The sequence below is a fragment of the Triticum urartu genome, unplaced genomic scaffold (assembly GCF_003073215.2).
Source record: "Triticum urartu cultivar G1812 unplaced genomic scaffold, Tu2.1 TuUngrouped_contig_9107, whole genome shotgun sequence".
In the NCBI taxonomy this organism is placed as follows: Eukaryota; Viridiplantae; Streptophyta; class Magnoliopsida; order Poales; family Poaceae; genus Triticum; species Triticum urartu.
In genome coordinates, this window is record NW_024120122.1 from 1 (window position 1) to 8,551 (window position 8,551).

Consider the following 8,551-nt stretch of genomic DNA (forward strand, 5'->3'; position numbering starts at 1 on the left):
CCAAATAAAATCTTATTTGATTTTTTTATTAAATCCTCAGTATTTCTTTATTTTGGGAAAGTCATTTTATTCCCTCTCTCATATTTTTGTAATAGAAATAATTAAAGATAAAATAAATAAAATCAAATGATCCTATTTTCAAAATTTGAGACAACTCAAATATGAAAATAACGAAATCCCCAACTCTCTCCCAGGGTCCTTTAGTTGCGAAAAATTTCTAGGATCAGCCAAAATGCAATAAATATGATATGCAATGATGATCTAGTGTATAACATTCCAAATTGAAAATTTGGGATGTTACACTATTTTTATAATTCATGCATTCTTATTTTAAAAGCACTAATTACATTTTTACCTGCTCAACTTCTGAACCAGAGGAAGTATCTCCTGTCTCAATTATAGCATAAGCTGCCCCTCCTTCCACACTTGCAGTTGTCTGGTACAAAAAAATTAGTAAAAGAATGAACAACAGAAGAAGAAGAAATTTCAAAGTAGTATATTGCATGCACTGAAAAGTTCCTCGGACGCTTCTTTGATTCCATCACCATATCCATGAACGCTCTGAATGGTTCTCTCTCTCTCTCTGTAGAATATGATGAACTTAGGTTGCCTTGGTGAGTACTGAAGCTTCCTCAGGTCTCGGCATGTCCTTAGATGGACAAGTATGTCCGCAGCATTGCCACCTCTCACACATGATTCAAAATTCAAAAACCACATATTTATTACTCCTCTGCCAACCAGACACCATGTGCTTTTTCCTGGCATTTTCTTGCGGCCTCTACCACTCTTATAAACACACTGCATTAATATTTGTTCTTTTCTTCTACTTGTTCATTTTCCCAAAAAAATACCTTGTGCCTATCATGCTCCATATATATCTGTAATTTTTTTGTTTTCTTTTTCAGCAATCATAGATATCCATCCTTGCAGCTGCTCTTGCTAATGTATCGCCTATATCCAAATAAATTATTTCTTACCCCTATGACATATTCTTACAAAAACATAATAAAAAAAGTAACATAACTTCAACATTTTTTGTCTCCAGATGTTTTACAACACAAACTTGTCCAAATGTTTAAAAAAGATTCAATTAGAAGTACATAATTACTTCAGATGCATCCTACAGAGTGCACCCCATCCAATGTAGAGTACAACACTTCTGAACATGTATTCCTATGATGATCGGCTATGCCACAATTTGTACATGTCGGAATCTTCCTGGGCTTCTGCGGTTCGTTGCCCCTTTGAGGGCATATAGTTCTTTTGTACCCCTTCCCACGGCAAATGGTGCAAAACCCTGATCGCTTGTCGTTTATTTCGTAATTTGTCTTGTCTCTTGCAGTTTTCGGATGACCTCTCATCCTTGGTTTCTTCTTAGGGGGTAACAGGGACATGTCGCTTTCTATATCCATGCTTCTTGAAGTTACAACAATGTTTGAATCAGCCGTGCTCAGGTCGCCCCCTGGATAGTAGACGAACCCGAAATTGCTTGAATTGTACCATTAGCATGAACTGAAGATTGCCCCTCCCCTACTATCGTTCTTGCTTTTGCATTTCTCCATTCAGTTTTCCCAGCACTTGATGCAGCTTCCTCATCAATAATCTGCTTCTGACTACCTTTGAAGCAACAGATTTAGCAACAAAGAAGACTTACATGCCTTCTTTTTTTCAATTAGACTCATTCCATCTTTAAGATTACTTAGTGGCAAAGAACCTTCTTCAATTCTGCTAGCCCGCTCATGACATAGTCAAAATCCTTGGGATTGCTATCACCCATCATAACCAATTCCAGAGCAAAGATGTACATAGCATTGTGTCTGAAAGTTGTGCAATCAGGTAGGCCTACATCTTTTTGATAATGCTTCAGATGTTCTGGAAGGGTATCACGCGCATCTACTGTCCATCTTTTCAGTATGTGCTTCCTTGGTATCTCATTCAATCCCAACACTATCATCACCTGTTATTCCAAGTCATGTGCAAAGTCAGCAATTAACAAATAAAAGGAATTAGCTACTAAAAATTCATATGTACACACCTTTAGTGCATGGCAACAAATCGTCCCCATATGCTTAAAGAGTCAACACTCACAACTGAAAAAATCGTTGAATTCTGAAACCACCACCTTGTATCTGCTCTTGTACCATTTCTCCCTCGACCCCGCCTTCACGTGTGTTGCCAGGTACTCACTCCCTGGAACTAATTCTTCGATGTAATAAGAACATGAGTAGTAAAGACTTTTTCCAAACAGCTCAAACATGGCCTGAGTATACACCGTGGTTGCATGGCGTTCAATTGGTATGTTAACTTTTAGAACTACCCCTGCCTGTGTACCGATTAGAAACATAATTCAGGCTTGCTTAAACAAACTACAATATATTAAAAGAATGTTGCTTATCTTACCAATTTGGTCCTCTTTTCTTGGAAACCTTCTTCTTGCTCTCTATCAAACGGTACTTTTGCATACTACTTGACAAAAAGATTCATTGGGCATGCTGGAGGAACATAATTCTTCAGCATGTGATTTGCGCTCTCACTCCTTTGTGTGCTCGTCATTTTCGCACAAAATTTTCCAGAAAAATATGGCTTTGCCCACTTCCGCCTCACCTCAAATATTTGTATGAGGAATGTATTGCTCTGCAAACTGTATTTCTTCATAATCTCCACCCACCCCTTCTCAAAATCTTCGATAGTTAGCATGTCGTTCACTAATCTATGGAATTCTGCTCGGAAGTCACTCTTCTTTGTATGATGATAACCCAAACTCTCTTGCACCAACGGTGTGTTGTTTCCGGCCAAACATTCTCAATAGCAATCTCCATCGCCCTAGCTTGGTCTGTTCAACATTTGATTAAAAAAATATTTATATTACCATAAATTACATATATAGTACTAATCAAAATCATTCCTATAGCACAAATGACATCTTTTATTAACTTTTCAGATTGAAAACAAACAAAAAAATTACCAGTAAGAATAGTCACTGGAACCTTTCCTCCCATCATCTTCACAAACTCACGGAAAACCTGTTCAAAACTTTCTGACTGCTCGTCCCTCATAAGAACACCAGCAAAAATAGTGCTCTGGAAATGATTGTTAACACCTACAAACAGCCCAAACGGCATGTCATACAGGTTTGTCTTGTAAGTAGTGTCAAATGTCACTGCATCTCCGAAATAGTGGTATTGCAATTTGCTTCTACCATTAGATCACAACAATGTCCTAATCCGGCTTTCATCATCCACTTGAACTGTGTAAGAGAAATCACTATCTTTCTCTTTCATCTCCAAGAAAATTTCTATTGTTTTATGCACATCATCATCAGCTTGTTCTCTACTAATTTTCCCACACAATGTACGTAAGAACCTTTTGGTGAATGGACCATTCTCGATCCTCCCAAAATAAGTTCCAATGATGTTGTAAACCTTACTAAGATTAACATTATTCTGCCTAAGGTGCGCAACCAATTATCTAGTGTACTTATCTATGTGCCTATGCGACGGGAAGTGGAGCTTAGAAGCACAAGTATCAAGTAGTACATGATTGTGCTCTGTCCTGTTCTCGGATATATACCACCCCCGTCATCAGTTCTTAGTAGCCTCACCGTTGCACGACATTTTGCTCTGCATGAACTGTTGTTCTCCTTATTCGGTTTCCCCTGTTCCAAAAGAAATGCACATGTAAATTTTCGATAGCAACATGTAATCCACACAATGCTTTGTGTAATCAAGTATAAAAAAAAGTTACTTATCGAACAACAGCAAACAAACTCCTGCATACACCTGGCTCCTTTCACATTATTTTTGCTCTTCCCGTAACGTATGCCGAAACCACATTCCCAAGAATACAGGTTGTAAAAGTCGTAAGCTTCTGTCAATGAATCATAACTCAATCCTAGTGTTGGTGTAATGACAGAAGCTGTTTTCCTTTCAGCAAAACCCCTGATTGCAGTTTCAAGTGTTGTAACCCTCTTTGCTTGTATAGATCTCTCATCAGGCATTGCTCCTCGCCGATGCCTGTTAACAAAGTTCAAATGTCACACATTTTTCTTCACAAAGTTGAATATAAATTATAACAAAGGTTCAAATTACCTTCTAACGCAAGTAGTATCACTTTCAGAACTCTGCTCTGCTCCCGCGGTCTCTGAAATTTGTAGGCATCCTTTGTCGGCCTTGTCTGGTTCAATAGGCTCAATCAACCCACTGATAAGCCGCAGACCCTCAGGCCCAGCCAAATCTGTCGCTTTAACAATGCCACTACCATTTGTTTGCCATGCATGAACATTTGACAGCATGTTCTCTGAACCTGAATATATATCTGACTCGCTTCCTTCATTGACGGTTTCTAGAGCACTCGGCTCATCGCTGTAGAATAGCTCCCCATTATTCGCACTTTCTAATAAAGAAAGGAACCTAAATGCGGAAATCCCCATAGACCCAGCAGCGCCATGTAATGGAACAACTAAATAGTCAAAAAACTGTTGGCACACAAATAGGCAAAGATGAGGGGGGGACAGCCGGAGGTGTTACCTTTCTTGCCTGTATTGCCCAGTATTCATCAGCTTCTGCTCCATCGCCATGGCGGCGCACTTCCCTCCCGAGCACAGATCTAACCTGGAAACCCTATCCTCCTCCAAGCGGCAGGTGGTTTTGCTAGTCAATAGTATATCTGCTCACACTGCCTACCACTTAAATGGCACGCTGCCCATCTACCACAACAATTTTTTAATGCTTTCCTTCCCCTGACCTACATAAACAAGGTCTTTCCCCTAAACATGCGTTGGCTGCATGTGTACTTTTGGTTTTGTATCCAGCTGCCAATGATTACTACTAATAATAATTTACACACCAGTTTCATTTCTATTAACGGCCCCATGACACTAAAAACTTGTTATCCTTTTTTTTCTTTGTTACTATTAATTTGTAGTATGTATTTGAACATTTTTTTGCGACATAAATTACAGCAATCCTCGCGCGTGTTACCACAAAACCGGGTTTTCCATATATCGTACACAATCCCATTCATAAAAATAATCCAGCGCATCCTGTCGTCAAGCTTCCAATCAAATACATCCTCAATAAGTTCATCAAAATATATCTCATGCACCAGTACCTCAAGGCCTTCATTCCTTCATCCACGTTGCAATTTTTCACCACTGCTCCTAGCAAATGCATAGACAAAATGCTAAACAGCTTTTCTGTAATTAGTACAAGTTTCTTTCAGCCAAACCAATCATACTCATTGAGTTACCGCGTTTTTTAGACGGTGACTTAGTTTAACTTTTATTTTTTTTCACAGATTTTACATATATTTATTAAATTAAGTCCTCACGAACTCCGCCCTTCATTTTGTACTGTCAACGTACCGAATTATTAATAATAATACATCACAACACAAAAATTTATAATATAATTTTACTGTAATATTCTTCCTCCGTTTAAACAAGCAACCTTCACTCCTTAAATAATTTATTAATTGCATCGTCCTTTATTCTTACTAGTACATTTTTTCTATTAACTCAATTATTTCATTACAATTTGGAACTTACCAAAGTAACAAAGACCACACGCAAAATGTTTATTAATGAAAATTTGTGTACTAAAAGACATCCTTCAGCCAAATCTAATCTTTTATCATTACTCATGCCGGGTATTGAGAACTACAACATGAATCACCCTAGTTTCCTCGGTAGTTTAGCCGACCAAAAAAACCGTGGACGCAGATTTCTTGTTCTAGTTACAATTGTGTATGTGGACATCTAGACCATGTGTACAAAAAAATTCAGTAATTCCACGACAAGTCAAAAGTTTCTGTAATAGTTTTTCAAATAAATCTCTATTTTATTGTACTCGTTACAGTTAATAAACAAAAAGATAACTCATTCTCACATCTACTGTCAAGAAATACTTATGTTATCCCAATAAAATAGTATGAATAGTTAGCTATAGTGCCAACCAATTTTTGACTTTTTCCACTTTCAAGCCACCTTTATAATTTTATTCATTAACAATTATATATTAAATCCAAAGCAAGTCAGTTATCCTGTCAACCAAGTTCTTAACTTTTTCAACCTTTTTTTGTTTATTATTTATGCACCCATATGGGGTGAAACTTCAACCTTGGATGTATTTTCCTCTGTACCGTATTATTACAAAATCTACTTAAAGCCACCTGGGGGCATTTCTGTTTTATACGAGAACCACAAATTGAATCGTCATTTATCCAAAAAACATATACCAAATTTTTTTCATTACGCGAAATGCATTCATTTAAATAATTTTTACCTTTACAAAAATGAATGTGATCGGAAGTTTCATTAGTCCATTAATCATTTTATTAATAAAATTGACATCAGCTCCAGTACATACATTTTTGGCATTGTATGTTGTCATCAGCGCTCTCGCACCAAACATTGATAATGTTCAGATTTATTATTAGGTCTAATGAAACTACCAGAACTACATATTTTGTTGTCGTCCACGCCATCTACCATTTTTACGCAAATATACTACATTAGAAGGGATGCATCCCTCAGAATTCAGCTGCATTTAACATAGTAGTACATTACATAAAGCTACATAAAACATCCATCATCTACGTTATATATTACAAATTTTTTTCCAACAACTTGGGCCATCAGTACTTTATTCCAGCAGCATTGGACTCACTATGCATTTCGGCGGGACTCCAATATTACCATCCATTGTCAGCACCATGTGTACGATGTACTCCCTTATCTTCTTCAACCCATCCTATGTTTTTTTGACAACAGTTAGTATTATTAAATTTTAAAAAATTACAAAAGTATGGAAATATTTCATACCTCAGTACATCCATGTGCCAGACCAGTTCCCATGTAATTCATAATGCAATGCACCATGTAGAATGAACTGTCAAATCTGCCATAGGAAAGGTTATCAGAGTGATTACCACATAAAAATAGCTCACACGATTAGAATGCAAGATAATGTATGACATGTTGCTGGCCTTCTCAAGGAAACGGTGATATGTAAACTGGAATGATTCCGCATTGATATTCCATCCATCAAAGAACCTATAAACCCATCTAGAAAGACCCTCGATCAATTTGTAGCATAACTTCTTGTGCTTTTTCTCCAGCGCCCACATTGGACGGTTTCCCCTTTTCGGATCGAAAACATGCACTCTACAGGTTTCCATGTCAAATGCATATAAAATCCAGAATTGTTCTTCGTCCCGGTATGGAGCAAAAATCTACATAGCATATATCCAGTTAAGCAATAAACATATAAATTGTTATAGTCCCCTTATGTCTAAACAAAATTCAATTACCACTCTGCAGCATTCAACGTCGTATTCCAAGTTTGCGTATGTAAACATCATCCTTATTGTCTCATCAAGTAGGTACTGCTCTGCGTTTAATACCAATTCCTGCATTTTACAACAGCTTCTTTGTCAAATCATACATATTTTTCGAAAACACTTTAGTACGTAACTTAACATAACTTACAGCCCATATTGGAAGCAAGATGTGCCTCCACCTTCCATGATATAGTCCTCTAATCCATTTTATCTCTACAGCTACCATCATTCGTGTGACTATTTCGAACCTATCCTTCTCCAAGCTACCTGGGTTGTTGAATTGGGCAACTACTTGCTGTCCTGTTAAGCATATCCTTGTAGGCACCTCATGTATCAGCCAAGCATTGCTATTAAAAAAATCAGCTTCCACCAACATATATTTAATGACGAGTTTTGTTCTTTCAAAACATACGATTTCAATGTCTTCTTGAAGCATATCATCATGTTTCTGAACCCTTTTTCCAATACACCATTACTCACAGTAGGATACATTGATTGGAACTGGAAAGGACATGATGCTCTGATTATTGGTAATGCCACCTTCTTCAAATTGGTTTCTACATGAATCTTTTTTCCATAACTCTTCATCTTCACAATGCAGCTCATCATTTGGATTATAATGCACCAGCATCCCTTGATTGAACATGCCCCCCCCCTTCTGAGACAACTTCCTTCCCTTTAACACATTCTGTGCTACCCATCAACAACATGTTCAAGTCTGGGACCATAGGCCCTGCAAACATAACTTAGTGCATTCAGCTTCCGTACAAAGGAAAACATAAACGATTTGCTATACCTTTCTCTTTATGTGCCCCCTCATCTAAACTTGGACTTGCCTTCCTCTTGGTACCCTTGGCAAAGTTTTCACAGACACCTAATTCCCAATTAATTGTGTTATCACCGTCGCAAAGTATGATATTTGAAATTTACATTACATGGAATTAGATAATTACTTAGCAGCCAAAACATTGTCCAGATAAGAAATTGTTTCTTTTACCAATCCACCCCCCTCTACCTCATTTTTCTGAATATAACGCAGAATTTTCACTGTGCCAACTATCAGCATCAATTTTCTCTACTAATCTATGTGTCTGAAATAGTTTTTTCCTCCTTTCCTTAGTCAGACTATTTTGATTCATGAGATCTGCATGTAACTTCATAAATCTTTCGATCCTACCTTTGGCCTGTTGTGCTAGTTCTTCAAATATCCAAT

At 37.4% G+C, this 8,551-nt stretch overlaps 1 pseudogene; it reads right to left on the bottom strand.

The window, feature by feature from the left end:
* Positions 1 to 355: 355 nt before the first annotated feature.
* Positions 356 to 4,576, bottom strand: LOC125532116 (annotated as a pseudogene).
* Between the last annotated feature and the right edge of the window lie 3,975 nt (positions 4,577 to 8,551).